Raw genomic sequence first — 17,593 nt, forward strand, 5'->3', positions numbered from 1 at the left:
TCGCGGTACCAGCACAGCAGCTCCTTGGATAAGCAGAGGTTGCCGGACACCTCTTCTGGATGGCCAGCAACACCCTCCCTGTTCCCTCTTGGTTTTCAAGGCCCCGCCTTCCCCTCCCGCCATGCAATCAATTGTGCTGAAGCCTGTAGATTGAAATCTGAGATTATCCCTGATTTGACAGTCGCCACGTGGTCTCAATGGTTCTCAATCCTGAGTCCATATTAGATTCCCTGGAGAGCTCCTAAAACTCCCCCAGTGCTTCCCCTCTGCTATCAGGGGAAGACCGCTACCTGCCTGGTGCTACGGCCTCGCAGTCTCGCCTCTCCAGCTTCACACTGGCGGCTTTTCCGTCCTCCTCCATCACACTGGCTGTCCCATCCCTGCTATGGTGTGAATATGGCTTCAATGTGTCCCCTAAAGGTTCCTGTGCTGGACGTGGTTCTCAGTGTGGCAATGTGAGGTGGTGGAACCTTGAAGAGATGGGGCCCAGTCGAAGGGAATGGGATCACTGTGAATGCCAGCCTTGGAAGGGACTGATGCTAGACTCTTGGAATGAGCTTTGCTCACAAGAGAGTTGTTATACAAGAACAAGAATCTCTCTCTGGCTTCTGCCTCACCATGTGACCCCAACTAGGATGCCGTCTGTCATGTTTTAACACAGTCAAGGAAACTTCACCGGAGGTCAAGCAGACAGGCTCTTAGACTCTTAGCCTCTAAAACCATAAGCTAAATAAATCTGTTTTCTTTATAAGACACCAAGCCTCAGGTATCTTGTTATAGTAACAGAAAGCAAACTAAGACAGCCCCTGACATGTGCCATACCCTTCCCCTCTCAGGTATCCTTTCCTCTGCCTGAAGGGGTCTTCCCTTTCTCTTGCTTAGGCGATTCCTCCTCCTCCTCCTCCACTTCCTTCTCCTCCTCTTTTTCCTCCCTCAGTGCAGGAGAGGTTAAGAATATGAGTTTTAAAGCTGGGTGTGGTGGTACACACTTGTAATCCCAGTACTTGGGAGGTTGAGACAGGAGGATAACAGGTTCATGGCCAGCTGTAGCTACTTAGTGAGGCCCTCTGCAATTTAGTGAGACCCTGTTTCAAAACAAAGAATAAAAAATAGGGCTGAGGTGTAGCTTGGAGGTAGAATGCCCCAGGGTTCAATCCCCAATACCAAAAAAAAAATCATATATATATATATATATATATATATATATATATATATATGTGTGTGTGTGTGTGTGTGTGTGTGTGTGTGTGTGTGTGTATATATATATATATGAGTTCTATAGCAAGGCAGCTTAGATTATTAGATTCAGATCCCAGCTGCAGGACTGGACCTGCTGCATCATTGACCTGGAGCGCACTGACCCCTCTAAGCCAGAGTTTCTTCATCATGATACTGTTGCAGCCCATAGACACATAGCACTAAAATCTATTTACATGTCAGTCCCCCCACTGTCTGCTCCTGCTCAGAGCAGAGGACCATGAGTATCCTTACCTGGTACCTGCCACTGGGCCTACCATGTCCTAGGTGCTCAGGACTGAAGGAGAACAAACGTCCCTGCCTGTGTTCCTGAAGCAGACTCTGCCCAGAATTTCCTCCAGACTTCTGGTGTCAGGGATACTGGATCCATCCCCAGCTTTCTCCAAACTGGGCAATTTACAGCTAGAGAATCGTGACTTCCTTTCCCTCCTCACCATAAAAAGCAGAAAGCGAGTGGGACATCAAAAGCCTCTTTAAAACCAACATTTTGATGACTTAAGAGTAAATGAATGAAAACCATACGGCTTGAATTTCCTTTATGATACACAAGGGCTCCTTCTGGACTCGCTTCCCACCGCTGCCAAGCTAACGATGAGCGTGGAAGTTGCCCAGTTCTCACATCGGCAGCAGATGGCCCCCCATATTTGGAAAGCGTTCACGTGGCAGAGAAGGAAACTCCTCAAATCGCTTTCATGCCTAGTGGCCCTTTTGCTTCCTACTGTGTCTCACTCGGGTTATAAAGGAAACTCCATGTCCAGTGGCCCGAGGCCTGGGGAGCAGGGCTGGCCCTCCCGAAGCCGCAGAAGGAGCAGGGGGCCAGGCAGAGTTCCAGAGGCCAAGAGCTAGTCCGGGATTTACCACTGACAAAACCACATAAAGCCCCAAGCTCTTGTCTTCTTGGCAAGATGGGAAACCGGGACTTGCTCTACCTCTGATAGAGTTGTAAGGATGAATGAGATTTCACACAGCGCAATGTCTACCAATCCCAACAGCGGGAGGGTCTGGCTGCATTCCTGTGGGCAGGGCCATGCCAGCTGAGCCTGTCCTGAGTGCTGTGGGTCCAACTTCCCCGTGAACATTTATTCATAGTAAACAAACATCGGGCAAAGCCCAGGCGGGGAGCTGAAGGTGAGGGATGGGGAGAGATGGCATCAAGATGGACGGCTCAGGAGGGTGCCCACAATCCCATCACCTTTCTTAGGAAAGACATTGGATCTGCCTCTTTCCTCTGTTTCCACCCACTGCTTTTGAAGCCTGCTCAGTGGTTATCATTAGGAGTCCTTTCTGGGCCATGCTAGGGCTGAGTCGGAGTGGAGGACAAGACAGAAAAAGGGGACTGTACATCCCACAAAGAAGGCATTCGAGGACCGGGGTCATTACAAGGAGGCCAAACATGCAGAAAGAGAAGGTTAAGTACTCCAGGGACAATGGCAGCCAGGCCTCAGTGCTCTGGGCAATCAGGCTGAGACTGAAGGACCAACAGGAGTTCTCTGGGCAAAGAGATTTGAGGGTGGGCTGGGAGGAGTGCTGAGAGCCACCAGGAAAAGAGAAATGCAGGGGCGTTCCACCTCAGAGCTGCACCCCTTGCCCTTTTGTTTTTTTTTATTTTGAAATTGGGACTCACTAAGTTGCTGAGGCTGTTCTTGAACCTGTAGTCCTTCTGCCTCAGCCTCCCAAGTACTGAAATTACAGGCATGCACCACTGCTCCTGGTAAGATAAAATTTGATAAGAAATTAAGTGCTAAGCCCTGTACTCAAATACCCTCCACAAACACACACGCAGCTTTATAAGGATGGTAAGCCAGCAGAACACATCTGCAGGAAAAATATCGTTTTAGATTTTCTTAAGTGATAGGCACAGTAGGAGGTCAAGTCTCAGGCTGTGTCGTAGAGAAACAATATCTAGACCAAGGAATCATACAGTTCTGTGCCAAGAGTCAACCCACCCTGGACAACTGCAGTCGGCTCTAGTGTCATGTTTGAAGAAGGAGAGACTCCATGCAGACAAAAGTCAGGATGACACAGGTACTGAGAAGCAGGTTGCATAGGGAATGTTTGAAGAATCTGGCCTTTCCAATGCCATTGTTCATTTAAACATATATTATAGAATTTTACTCAACCATACAGAAAAACACAATTACATCATTTACAGGAAAATGGATGGAACAGGAGGACATTATGCTAAGTGAGATTAGTCAGTCACAAAAAATAAGAATTCGGATATTTTCTCTAATATACGAAAGCTAGGGAGAAATGGGTAACAGGAAGAACTCTAGATGAGGACGGAGATCCTATAGAGGAGTACATAAGGCAACCTAACTGAGGGGATGGGAGAGGGCAGAGGGAAACTCTCTAAAGCACATGATGTACTTAAACAAACATACCAAAGTCAATCACTAAGCCAAGCATGGGGAGGATGGATGGGAGGGAATGGGGTGGGGATCGGGTAAGGGCTAATTGGGTGATATATGCATATATGTCTCCACAAGTCTTTTATCCCACTAAGATATATGACGACAATGCACCAATTAGCCGGGCATGGGGGCACATGCTTGTAATCCCAATACTTGGGAGGCTGAGACAGGAGGATCGTGGTTCAAGGACAGCCTCAGCTACTTAGTGAGGCCTTCTCAGGTATTTAGACCTTGTTTCAAAATAAAAAAAATAGGGCTGAGGGTGTAGCTTGGAGGTAGAATGCCCCTGTGTTCCATCCCTAGTACCGAAGGGGGGAAAACATATATTAAATATTATAGAATGCTGAACCAGTGTTAGGTAACAAGCAATGTGTTAATTGAAAGCCTCTGTCTCCAGGGTGTTAGTGGTGTATGCCTTGGTGCTCAGCCCAGCTTCCCTCTTCAAGGAGACAGTCCTATCCCCCAGCTACTCGGAATGTCAGCCACCAGTAGCTCACACCCCGTCCCTTGATGGGAATGGCCTTGCCCAAGATCCTGTTGCCTCCCAGGAAATGGCCTGGTGCCAGGAGAGAAGGGTCTGGCCTTCTCAGCACAATCTGGGACAACTCCAAAGGTCATCCCAGATCCAGTGCACCTCATGGGACAGATAGGCCTCAGTTGCAATTTCAAGGTAATTGCTTTTCCTTTTAATACCATCATTCTCGTTTTCTTCCCTTTTTTGTGTGTGGTTCTGGAAATTGAACCCAGGAGCATTCTACCCCTGAGATACACCCTCCACCCTTTTGATTTTTTTATTTTGAAACAGGGTCTCACCAAGTTGCTGAGACTGGCCTCATGTGCGATCCTCCTGTCTCAGCCTCCCAAGTCCTGGGATTATAGGTGCGCTACTGCAGCCAGCTTATTCTCATTTTCTTACAAGGACATCTGCCATCAGACTAGCTAGTGGGGGCATTTGGTAGGGCTAGGAATGGGGGAGCACAAAGAGACATGGATGCACTGAAAAGGAGTGTCCAGGATTGTGAGATGTCTCAGTCTACTTTCTTATGCTATAACAAAATGCCTGAGACTGGGTAATTTATAAAGCATGGAAGTGATTTGGCAAGTGGCTCTAGGGTCTGGGAAGCCCAGGAGCACCAATGGAGGTAAGGGCCTTTGTGCTGCATCCTGACCCCGGAATGAGCATCCCGTGGGGAAACAGAGCAAGCCTTTTCTTCTTATAAAGCCACCACTGCCATCATGGGGGCCCCAGCCTCATGACCTCATCTAACCTTAACTGATACCCAGAGGTCCGCCTACAAATACATTCATGTATAAATTGGCAGGTAAAGTTTAAAACTCATGGACACCTTCGAATCACAGCAGGGAGTCAAAGAGGACGGCTGGAAGGAGAAGTGGGGGGCAGACCTGGTTTTTAACCTTAGCTACTCCTCTCTGGAAGAAGAGAGGCCCCCGCTGAGCCCAGGGCTGTGCAGACGGGGCCTCAGAGGACAGGCCCCACTCTCCTTCCGCCCTTCTGAGTCTCCTGGCTCTTTGCCCAGAGCCTGCATGGACATGTCGCCCTGCTGGACACCACAAGCCCATCAGAGGGGCCCAGCACTGCGGGAGGGGGATCGACATTTGGGACTCAGTTTTCCTGTCTTGCCAATCCCCACCCCATCTAAAGTGAATTTGAGCTCAGAGATTAAAAATGCATTCCCTTACAGGAAACGAATTGCTGTTGCCAGGACCGCCCAGTTGAGAAAATACGAACAAGATGCCTCGTGCTGCTGATGAAGTCCCAACTTCGAGAGCCGGGCCAGTGGCCCAGGCACTCCCATATTTGTTCTCAGCTGGGCTTCCCCCCTCCCCAGGAGCGTGGGCGATCCCTGGCTATCATGACATCCGCCACGATGAAGTGGCCTGTGTCCCAGGGTTATCATTGCAGAGAGACAAGGGCATGATGTAAAGATGGAGCTGTGGTCACCAGCGTGGCAACCCACAGCTCTGTGACCTCAACTGAATCCATTCATCTTGCTAGTACTTCTTGTTGCTGTTGTTGTTGTTGTTGCTTGGTATTTTTTATGATTATGATTATGATTATGATTAGTTTGGCACTGAGAATCCAACCCAGGGCCTGGCACATGCTAGCCACACAACAGGCCTTGGTTTCTTTTATCCACATAATGAACTTGTTGGGCATCAGAACTACATTAGGTTTCTTCCAGCTCATTTAAATTTCTTTTTTTTTAAGTACTGGGGATGGAACCCAGGGGCATTCTACCTCCGAACATCACCCCCCAGCCCTATTTTTTATTCTTCATTTTGAAACAGGGTCTCACTGAGTTGCAAAGGGACTCACTTAGTAGCTGAGGTTGTCCTCAAACTGTGATCCTCCTGGCTCAGCCTCCCAAATGCTGGGATTACAAGCTTGTGCCATCAGGCCCAGCTCATTTGAATTTATGAGAAAGGAATGGAAAGGTTTATTAATATGACCAGAATCATAGCCCAACAACTGAGATCTCTAATTCAACAGTATTTCTTCCTTCTAGAACAGTGGAAATCAAGAAGATGTCATTTCAAAAGCAAGCCAGTGCTTGCTTCAGGCTCCTGGTCAAGGTGAAAGCTGATGGAAGCTTTAGACTGAAAAGGCAAAATGGTTATCCTTGCATATTTGGATGCTAAGGGTCACCTCCCACCTGGAGTGTGTGTGTGTGTGTGTGTGTGTGTGTGTGTGTGTGTGTGTTATTAGAGATTGATCCCAGTAGCATTCTACCTCTGAGTCACACCTCTAGCCCTATTTAATTTTTTTTAAAACAGTGTCTGGCTAAGTTGCTGAGGTTGGCCTCAAACCTGTGATACTCCTGTCTTAGCCTCTTAAGTACTGGGATTATAGATGTGTGCTACCATACCCAGCTTGGGATGATGTGTGTGTGTGTGGGGGGGGTTGTTTGTTGGTTTGTTGGTTGGTAGGTTGGTTTTCTTTTTGGCCTTTACCATATTCTCATTGCCAGATTATCAATTCCCATGCCAGAAATTCCCAAGTGGCCATTGTTTTCCTGAATGGATGAACAGCTCAGCAACCAAGGCTCCCCCAGATAGATGCTTTCAAGCCAAGCTGTCATCCCCTCCTCCTTCTGCACCCCATATGTTGCTGTATTATTTTGCAACAGAATACTCAACATAGAACATTGTAGCAAAATATTCAGTCCTGCATGACAGACTTGTGCTTAAGTACAAACTAAAGACAAGATTCTTTTGTTTAATAAATACTTAAATATAACTTGTGTCCTATAAGCCTCTGGCCCATAGGTTTGCATGATGGATCTGCCTCCTCTATGGATCTGTGATGATGACAGGATCCCCTAGTAATCAATACATGGAGTCCAGGTGCCAATGGCTGAACACGATCACAATAAACCCCTATTCTAGAGACTTCTTCAGCTCTCTTCAGACATGATCTGGCCAAGACAAAGACAATTAGAATCTATCAAAGGTCCATAACAGACATTCTACATGATTCTCTTGGTTTCCAAGAATTGATATTTTTTTTCAGATGACAACTAACAACTATTAGAGCTACCAACATCTGGGAATATGCTCCCTTACCCCAGAAGGACATTGTTCTGGTCAGGATTCTCATAGCCACAGTTTAAAGATCTGACATGTAACTTAGAGGAAAAAAGGTTTATTTTCTCATGATTTCAGGTTCAGTCCATGTGAGGCGGGGGACCACAGATCTCAGGGCAGTGGGCGGTGGAGAGAGGGAGAGCACAAGCACATGGGCTGTGCTCCTCACATCATGGAGGCCAGAAGCAAGAGAGAGCAGGGGGAGGAGAAACCATACATCATCCCAAGGCTGCACCCCCAAGGATCCACCCCTCCAGCCACATCCTACCGGCCTAGGCCACACCCCAGGTAAATCCATTAAAATAGATTTATATACTGCTGGGATTACAACCCTTATTACAATCCAACTGATTCTAAACACCAATTTATGAGCTCTTCAAGAGGCCATTTTTATTTATTTATTTTTTTTTTTATTTTTTTATTTTTTTATTTTTTTTTTTGGTGGTACTGGGGGTGGAACCCAGGGTCTTTTCTACCTCTGGGCTATACTCCCAGACCCATTTTATATTTTATTTGGAAACAGGGTCTCACTAAGTTCCTGAGAGCCTCACTAAGTAGCTGAGGCTGGCTTTGAACCTGCATGATCCTCCTGTCTCAGCCTCCCAAGCACGGGGATTACAAGCGTGCGCCACCATGCCCGTCTAAGAGGCCATTTTATATCTAACCATAATAGACAAGTTTCTTTTGTTTGTTTGGCACTGGGAATTGAACTCAGGAGCATTCTACCTCCAAGTTACAACCCAGGCCCTACTCCCCCCTTTTTTAAAATAAAAGACATGGCAGGGTTTTTTTTTTAGGTACTGGGGATGGAACCCAGAGGCATTGTACCTCCAAGCTACACCCTCAGCCTTATTTTTCATTCTTTATTTTGAAACAGGGTTTCATTGAGTTGCAAAGGTCCTCACTAATTAGTAGCTGAGGCTGGCCGCAAACCACGATCCTCCTGTCTCACTTCTCAATTGCTGGGATTACAAGAGTGCATCACCTCACCTAGCTAGGAGGACATATTTTTTGATAGAGTAACATGATATCAGGAAAAGCTATCCTAGTCTGTTTTGGATTGCTATAACAAAAAATACAAGAGGACTGGATGATGTGTAAAGAAAAAAAGCTTATCTAGCTCACATTCTAGAGTTCCAAGAGCATGGTAGTGGCATCTGCTCAGCTCTGGTAAGGGCTTCACAGAAGATGGCATAACTTAGTTGAAGTGTGTATTAGAGAGAGAGGGAAGGAGAAAGGGAGGAGGGAGATTGCATGGTAAGGTAGGATACAAGGAAGATTCAGAGTATGTACCAGGTTCTCTTATAACAACACAGCTGGCTGTGGTGGTACACACCTGTAACCCCAATACTTGAGAGGAGGGTCGCAGGTTTGAAGCTGGCCTCAGCCACTTAGTGAGACCCTCAGCAATTTAGCAAGATCTTATTTCAAAATGAAAAAGGGCTAGAGGTGTCACTTGGAGGTAGAATGCTTCTGAGTTCAATCCACAATACCCAAAACAATAACAACAACAAAAACTTTTTTTTTTTTTGCATTACTGGAGATGGAACCCAAGGGCATTCTACCTCTGAGCTACACCCCCAGCCCTATTTTTTATTCTTTATTTGGAAACAGGGTGTCACTAAGTTACAGAGGGCCTAAGTAGCTAAGGCTGTCCACGAACCACGATCCTCTGGTCTCAGCCTCACAAGTATTGGGTTTACAAGCAAGCACCACCATATCCAGATTTAAAAAAAAAACAACAACACTTTTAACAACACACTCTCATGAAGAGAAAAAGAAAGGGAGAGGGAGAGAGCAAGAAAGAATGGGAGGGAGGGAGAGGGAAGAGCGAGAGCGAGAGCAAGAGCGAGAGAGAATGCCCTTAATTTCTAATAAATAGGATACATTTATTACGTATCCTATTTATTAGGATATAACTCCCTCCTAAAGAACTAATCACCTCTCAATTGGCCTCACTTCTTAAAGACTCCACCACCTCTCAACATCACCACTGGGGACCAAATTTTCAGGTTATGAATCTTTGGGGAACATGTCCAAGCCATACCCAAAACAGCAAGGATGAACATGAAAACCGTATTAGCTATCCTATCCACTGTGGTGTGATGAATTACTACAGAGTGGCTTCAAGCACATGCATTTATCATCTCATGGTTTCTCTGGGCCAGGTATTTAGGTGCAGCTCAGCTGAGTTCTCTGATTCAGGGTTCTCAAAGGACAGTAATTATGGATATGAAGGCGATCTGGCTGTGACATCTGTCACCCCATTGATCACCAGGGTTGATTCGGCTGATCTGGCTGGCTAGGCGGTGTCCCCTTCCTTCTTCACCACTCCACGTGCGTCCCTCCTGAAGCTGCGCACTCGGTAAAAGAGGACAAACTTCCCGGAATAGAGGAGGACTGGTCTGCAGTCAATGTTATACAAGTAGCTGGGCTCCCCTCCTAGGACCTCCAAACAAGCTCTCAAATAGTAATCAGGTTATTGGCCAAGATTGGGGTCTCCATGAGACTCAGATGGGGAAGAATTTGTTTCCACAAAGGACTGTTGGGAGGATTTAATTGCTCAAGTGAAGCAAGGCTAAGGCAGCCCTCAGTTTCTTGCCATGTGGAACTCTCCAGAATGTTCACTTCCTCATCAAAGTGTGCAAACCAAGCTGGGTATGGTGGTACACACCTGTAATCCCAACATTTGGGAGGCAGAGACAGGAGGATTGCAGATTTTAGGCCAGCCTCGGCAATTTCGCCAGACCTCCTCAACTTAGTAAGATCTTATTTCAAAATAAAAAATAGCACTGGGGGCGTAGCTCAGAGGTAGAATGTCCCTGGATTCTATCCTCGGTATCCCCACATTCACCAAAAAAGGTGTGCAACCCAAGAAGGCAATAGAAAGCCTCTGCTGGCAAGAGGTAAGTCACAATCTTAGTAAGTAAAGAAGTGACATCCCGTCCCCTTCATCCTATCCTATTTATTAGAAATTAAGTCAAGGTCCCACCCGTACTCAAGAGGAGGGGACTTCACAAGGTAAGAATATTGGCAGATGGGAATCACTGGAAGTCACTCTAGGGGCTGTCTGCCACTGAGGGGGCACCATGAGAGCATTCACTGAGCCTTGACAGGCAACGTGGAGACAGGTGTCATAGCCAGACTGGCTTACATCCAAAGGACATGTATGCTGGGAGTGAACTTCAGAGTGGTGGCATCTCAGGATGAGATGATACCGCCTCACACACATTGACAGAAAGAACCAGTGTCCTGAGAGACACAGCCAGCATCTAGGTGATTGTGTAGAATATTATTCTGATTCACAAGCTTTACAGAAACTGTTAATCCTCGCAACACCTATGAGGAGGTTAATCATGGTATCCTTATATGAATAAGGAAACTGAGGCTCAGAGAGATTAAGTGGCTTGGGCAAGTCCCATAGTCAGTAGAAAGACAAAAGGGCCCCTGCCTACCCACCACCCAGCTCCAACCTTGCTGTCACCTGAAAACATCCTAAGAGAGAGAAGTTCCAGGTCTCCTGCCTAGAGATAAGCCAGGCACTTGGAAGTGATCCTCCACCTCCAAGCCATAAGTTCAGAGGCCCCACAGGCCTAGGCATGTTACTGAATAGCTCATAGTAAGTGGTGGAAATGATCTGAGTAATTGATTGGCTGATGGAGTGGGTGAAGGGGAGGACTAAGACAAGGTGAATAGAGGAATCCTAGCCCAAGGAATCTCCAAGTCTACCTCCAGATTCTAAAAAGCCAGTGCCTCTACCTGCACCACTTACCTCTCATTGTCTCCCTGAACAAAGAAAAGTTATCTTATTCATAGAAAAAAGAAAAACCCTGTCACTCATAGAAAAGATGTTTTAGTCCAGCAAAGGTGCTCCTGAGCCTAGAGAAGTCCTAATGTATTAGCGATGCTGGGGATTGGAAGAAGGCAAAAAGCTGCCTGTCCTCATGCCTGAGCCACTCAAGACAAAGTATAAAAGGAAGCTCCACTGCTGCGGAAGGGTACAAAAGAGTTAAAAGTGGAAGGGGTCACATCTCCAAGGGAGTTCACAACAAACCCTGAGGAGCAGAAGTGTCAGAAAGCAGAGCGGGTTGTCGTCTATTTCATAGCTTTTATGTTTGTGTGATATTGGAGATGGAACCCAGCGGAGTTCTACCTCTGAGCTACACCTCCAGCCCTTTTTATTTTTCATTTTGAAACAGAACCTTGCTAAGTTATGGAAGCTGGTCTTGGACCTAAGAGCCTCCTAGCTCAGCCTCCCAAGTACTGAGATACAGCTATGTACCACCATGCCTGACCATATTTTTAAAGATGAAAAGATGAGGACTCTCAGACACCAGTTGGCCAAAGGCACATGGCTAATCAATGCTCTTGGGTAGGAGAGGAAGAAGAAGATATAAAGAGAAAGGGAGCTTTTCAACACATGGTGCTGGGACCACTAGATAGTCACATGCTAACCAATGAAGTTGGACCCCTTACCTTACACCATATACAAAAATTAACTCTCTTAAATGTAACAGCTAAAACTATAACACTCTTAGAAGAAATCAGAGAATTCTTAGAAGAAAGCATAAATATTTGTAATCTTTTTTTTTTCCTTTTCTGTACTGGGGATGGAACCTAGGGGCATTGTACCTTTGAGCTACACCCCCAGCCCTATTTTTATTCTTTATTTTGACTCACTAAGTAGTAGCTGAGGCTGGCCTCAAACCATGATCCTCCTGTCTCCACCTCCCTAGTGCTGGGATTATAAGCGTGCACCACCACACCCGGCTCAATATTTGTAATCTTTTTTTTTTTTTCTTGCAGGTCTGGTGATTGAACCCAGGGGCATTCGACCTCCGAGCTACACCTCCTGCCCTATTTCTTATTCTTTATTTTGAAACCGGGTCTCACTGAGTTGCAGAGGGCCTCACTAAGTAGCTGAGGCTGTCTGCGAACCATGATCCTCCGGTCTCATCCTCCCAAATGCTGGGATTACAAGCGTGTGCCACTACGCCCGGCTTAATATTTGTAATCTTGACTTACACATTTTCTTAGATCTAACACTGAAAGCACAAGCAACAAAAGGAAAAGACATAAATAGTAAAATAAAAACCTTTGTGCTTCAAAGAACAGCATCAAGAAAGTGAAACTACACCCACAGAATGCAAATACATTTTGTCAATTATATATTTGATAAAGAACTTATATATAAGGGACTCTTGCAATTCAATAATAAAAAGACAACCCAAAATTTTTTTGTGGTACTGAAGATGGAACCCAGAGGCATTCTGGCTGGCCATGAACTGGATCCTCCTGTCTCAGCTTCCCAAATGCTGGGATTACAAGCATGTGCCACCGTGCCTGGCTCAAATAATCCAATTTTGAAACAAGCCAAGAATCTGAATAGACGTTTCTCCAGAGGGGAAATATGCATGGCCAATAAGCAAATGAAAGGATTCTCAGCATCACGGGAAATCATAAAAATTCAAACCAAAACTGCAATGAGATAGCCCTTGATAACTACTAGGATATATAAAATATTGTTGTTGTTTTTATTGTTTGTTAGGTGGGATTGAATGCAGGGGAATTCTACCTTTGAGCTATATTCCAGCCCTTTTAATCTTTTTTTAAACAAGGTCTTGCTAAGTTGCTGAGGGTCTCCCTAAGTTTCCAAGACTATCCTCAAAAACGCAGTCCTCCTGTCTCTGCCTCCCAAGTACCGGGCTTACAAGTGTGTGTCACCACACCTAGCTTGCTGTCTATAATATTTTAAAAAGACAAATAACAACAAATGTTGGCAAAGATGTAGAGAAATGGTAACTGATGTGCTGCTGGGAAGAACATGGAAGGTTAACAACCCCTGCAGAAAATGATTTGCCGTTCTTCCAGGACAGAACATAATTACTATATGACCCAGTAATTCTACTCCTAAACCCAAGAGGAAAAAAAATACGTACTCATGCAAAAACATATACATGAGTATTTAAAGCAGCATGACTCATAAAAGTCAAAGAGTAGAATCTACCCAAATGTCCATTCATTTCTACATTCCAAAGGAATGAATAAGCAAAAATTTGGCATAGTCATTCAATGGAATATTATTCAACAGTAAAAAGAAATGAAGCACTGATACATGTTACATTATAGATGAGCCTTGAAAACATTAAGTTAAGCAAACGCAGCCAGTTTAAAAGGACCACACGTTGAGCCGGGCGTGGTGGCGCACGCTTGTGATCCCAGCATTTGGGAGGTTGAGACCTGGAGGATCGAGGTTCGCGGACAGCCTCAGCTACTTAGTGAGGCCCTCCGCAACTCAGTGAGACCCGGTTTCAAAATAAAGAATAAAAATATAGGGCTGGGAGCCGGGCATGGTGGCGCATGCTTGTAATCCCCGCGCTTGGGAGGCAGAGACAGGAGGATCGCGCAGGTTCGAAGCCAGCCGCGCACGCTGGCTTAGAAGACCCTGTGTCCAAATAAAAATGTAAAAATAGGTCTGGCAGTGTAGCCCACAGGTAGAAGGGCTTCCAGGAACCCCAGTATTACTACTACTACTACTACTACTAATAATAATAATAATAATAATAATAATAATAAATTTAAAAATAGGGCTGGGGGTGTAGCTCAGACGTAGAATGTCCCTGTGTTCCAAAAAAGGACCACATGTTATATGATTCCATTTATACAAAATATCCACAATAGAATAAGTGTGTGTGTGTGTGTGTGTGTGTGTGTGTGTGGTGTTGGGGATTGAGCCCAGGGCCATTTTCTGAGCCACACCCCAGCCCTAATTATTTATTTGAAAACAGGCTCTTGCTAAGTTGCTAAGAGCCTCACTGAGTTGCTGCGATCCTCCTATCCCACCCTCCCAAATCCTGAGATTACAGGCATGTGCCAACACATCTGGCAGAATAGGCTAATTTTTAGAAATAAAAGGAGATTAATGATTTCCTAAAAATGAAAAGAACAGAAGGATTGGGATGATGGCTAAGGAGTACAGAGTTTCTTTTAGGGGTATTGAAAAAAATTTTTTTTTTTTTTTTTGGTGGTACTGGGGTTTCTGGAAGCCCTTCTACCTCCGGGCTCCACTCCCAGACACCTATTTTGTATTTTTATTTGGAAACAGGATCTCTTAAGCCAGCGCATGCGCCTGACTTCCAACCTGCGCGATCCTCCTGTCTCTGCCTCACAAGCGCGGGGATTACAAGCGTGCGCCACCACGCCCGGCTGAAAATATTTTAAAATTGATTGTGGTGATGGTTGCATAATTCCATGAATATACTACTAAACGCACAAAATCACACTATTTATTTATTTATTTATTTATGGAACCGAGTATTGAACCTAGGGGCATCCTACCTCCAAGCTATACCCTCAGCCCTTTTTATTTTACATTTTGAAACAGTATCTGACTAAGTTGCTAAGGCTGGCCTAGAACCTGCAATCCTCCTGTCTCAGCCTCCCAGGTACTGGGAGTAGAGGTATGTGCCACCATGCCCAGGTTAAACTGCACACTTTACATGGGTAAGTTTTATAGTATTATGAATTCTCAATAAAGCTGTTAAGAAGAGAAAGAAAAAGACAAACAGAACCTCATTTCCCAGGAAATATTCTTAACTTGGGGCCCACAACTCCTCTGATAACAAGATAGTATGCATAAGAGTGTTTGAACATTTTCTTAGGCCTGCAGCTTCCTCAGATTCTCCAAAAGGTCCAAACCACAGAAAAGAACCCCTGTTCTCAAGCTGAGCTGGAGCAGGGCCTGAAGGTTGGGCGGCATCCTTTGCAAAGTGGCTTGGAACCTCCCTCCGTTCCTGGTTCCTCGATGGCCCCAGGTGGGAGGGGGCCTCCGCCCACTTCTCCTTCAGGACCACATTCCATTTCAGCCTGTTTATTTAATCTTCTGCTCAGCTGTGTTGTGTTCGCAGCGGCTCACCCAGAGCTCTGACCACAGCCCGGGGTCTCAAGGCTCTTGCTCTTCCCAGACGTTTCCCCTCCGTGGTAACCTCATCTGCACTATTGCTCTCTGTCCAGGTGTACACACCTGTAATTCCAGTACTCAGGAGGCTGAGACAGGAAGATCACAGGTTCAAGGCCAGCCTCAGCAATTAAGCGAGACACTGTTTCAAAATAAAAAATAAAAAGGATTGGGGGTATAGCTCAGTGGCGAACAACCCCTGGGTTCAATCTCTAGTACTACAAAATATAAAAATAAAAACAATGGTGACGCTCTTCATTAGCCCCCGCTACCCTCCATCACCTCCCAGGCCTCTCTCTTCCTTCAAAACCACAAACCCTGTCTTTCCTATTTTATATCACTAGCACCTGGCATGGATTAGGTGACTGGTAAATAATCCTTTCCAATAAGTAATTTTTGAATGAAGCACTGGCAACATTAGGCTAAACTTCTTTTATTATTTTTAATTACTTAATTAATTAATTTATTTGTTATAGTGCTGAGGGTGAACCCCATAGGTGCTCTACTTCCGGACTATACTTCCAGACCTATTTTATATTTTTATTTGGAAACAGAGTCTCACTAAGTTGCTGAGAGGCTCACTAAGTAGCTGAGGCTGGCTTCGAACTCTGTGTGATCCTCCTGTCTCAGCCTCCCAAGCGCGGGGATTACAAGCGTGTGCCACCACGCCCGGCTTAAGCTAAACTTCTGACTCATTGCATAAGGCTGTGAACCCCACGGACCCCAGGCCTCGGGGTGTGGCATCTCCTGAGACCAAGAAGGGCAGACCCCACTGAAACTCACCCACGTGGGTCAGGAAGAAGGTTGCCAGGCAGAGAAAAGGAATGTCATCTTCTGTGGGCAGAGCTGCTCTTCTCTCCTACTATCCCTACTAACCCTATCATAGCCCCTTTAGCCACACCCATTTCCTCTGCTTCAAAATGAAGGGAAATACTCTTTTGTTGTATGCAAGGGTGTACAGTGAAGATGGAGTTCCCTGAGACTTCGGATTGAGGATCCTTTTACTTTTTTTCAGCCTGACAATATTTACTACCCACCTGACAAACATTTGTTAAACACTTGATACCAGGCCGGTGCCCTGTAGGCGATGCCATCACCAACAAGTCAGACAGGTGTCATAGGGCAGTCTTTAATCACAGTATCCCAACCACCTTTAGGATGGAAGGAGACAGCCACTCCTGGGTCACCTAAGCGGGATATCTGGATGTTAATGGCTACCTTTACATAAGGCCTATAAACCCCAGGAGATAATATTTGCGTGACCATAGAACTTCTTCGGGGGGGGGGGGGGGAGGATTAAACCTAGGGGCATTCTACTTCTGAATCATATCCCCAGCCTTATTTTATTTACTTATTTGTGTGTGTGTGCTCACACTACTAGAGATTGAATCCAGGGGTGTTTTGTTTGTTTTTACCTCTGAGCTACAACTCCAGCCCTTTTTTTTATTTTTTATTTTGAAATAGGATCTCACTAACTTGCTAAGAGTCTCACTAAGTTGTTGAGGCTGAACTCGAACCTGCAATGCCCGTCTCAGCCTCCCAAGTACTAGGATTATAGGTGTGCACCCTCATACCTGGCGACAATAGAACTTCTGGGGTCCAATAGGACCATTTCCAAATCTCAGCTCTGTTTCCCTTGGGCCAGTTATCTGCTCTCTGGCTCATTTGAAATCTGTGTTCCATCATGGAGCAGGGTTCTAGACAGCTCATGAGCACAGTGTCTGGCACTGGGATCCTCAGCAATGCAGTGAGGATTTTCAGATACCCAGTTAACTGATGAGCTCAGTATCAGTTGATATTACTCTGTTCTTAGAGATTGGCTGCTAAATTCAAATGGTTTGAAAAGTCACCAATGGGCACTTTTTACAATTATAGATTACTACCTAGGCGTGGTGGCACATTCCTATACTCCCCAGTACTTGGGAGACAGGAGGATTGCAGGTTTAAGGCCAGCTTCAGCAATTAGCAAGGCCCTCAGTAACTTAGCAAGACCCTGTTTTGAAATAAAAAATAAAGCCAGACGTGGTACTACACCCTTGTAATGCCACTACATGGGAGGCTGAGACAGGAGAATTGTAGGTTTGAGGGTAGCCTCAGCAAATAATGAGACTCTCATCAATCTAGCAAGACCATTTCAAAACAAAAATAAGATTGGGCTGGGGGTATAGCTTGGAGGTAGAATTTCCCTGGGTTCAATCCCCAGTACCAAAAATAAAAATTAAAGAATAAAAAAAGCAGGGTGTGGTGGTGCATGCTTATTATCACAGTACTTGGAAGTGCTGTGCAAATAATGAGATTCTCATCAACCTAGCAAGACCCTGTTTCAAAATAAAAATAAAAATAGTTCGGACAGGCGCGC

This window comes from Muscardinus avellanarius, assembly GCF_963383645.1.
Source record: "Muscardinus avellanarius genome assembly, chromosome: 1".
In the NCBI taxonomy this organism is placed as follows: Eukaryota; Metazoa; Chordata; class Mammalia; order Rodentia; family Gliridae; genus Muscardinus; species Muscardinus avellanarius.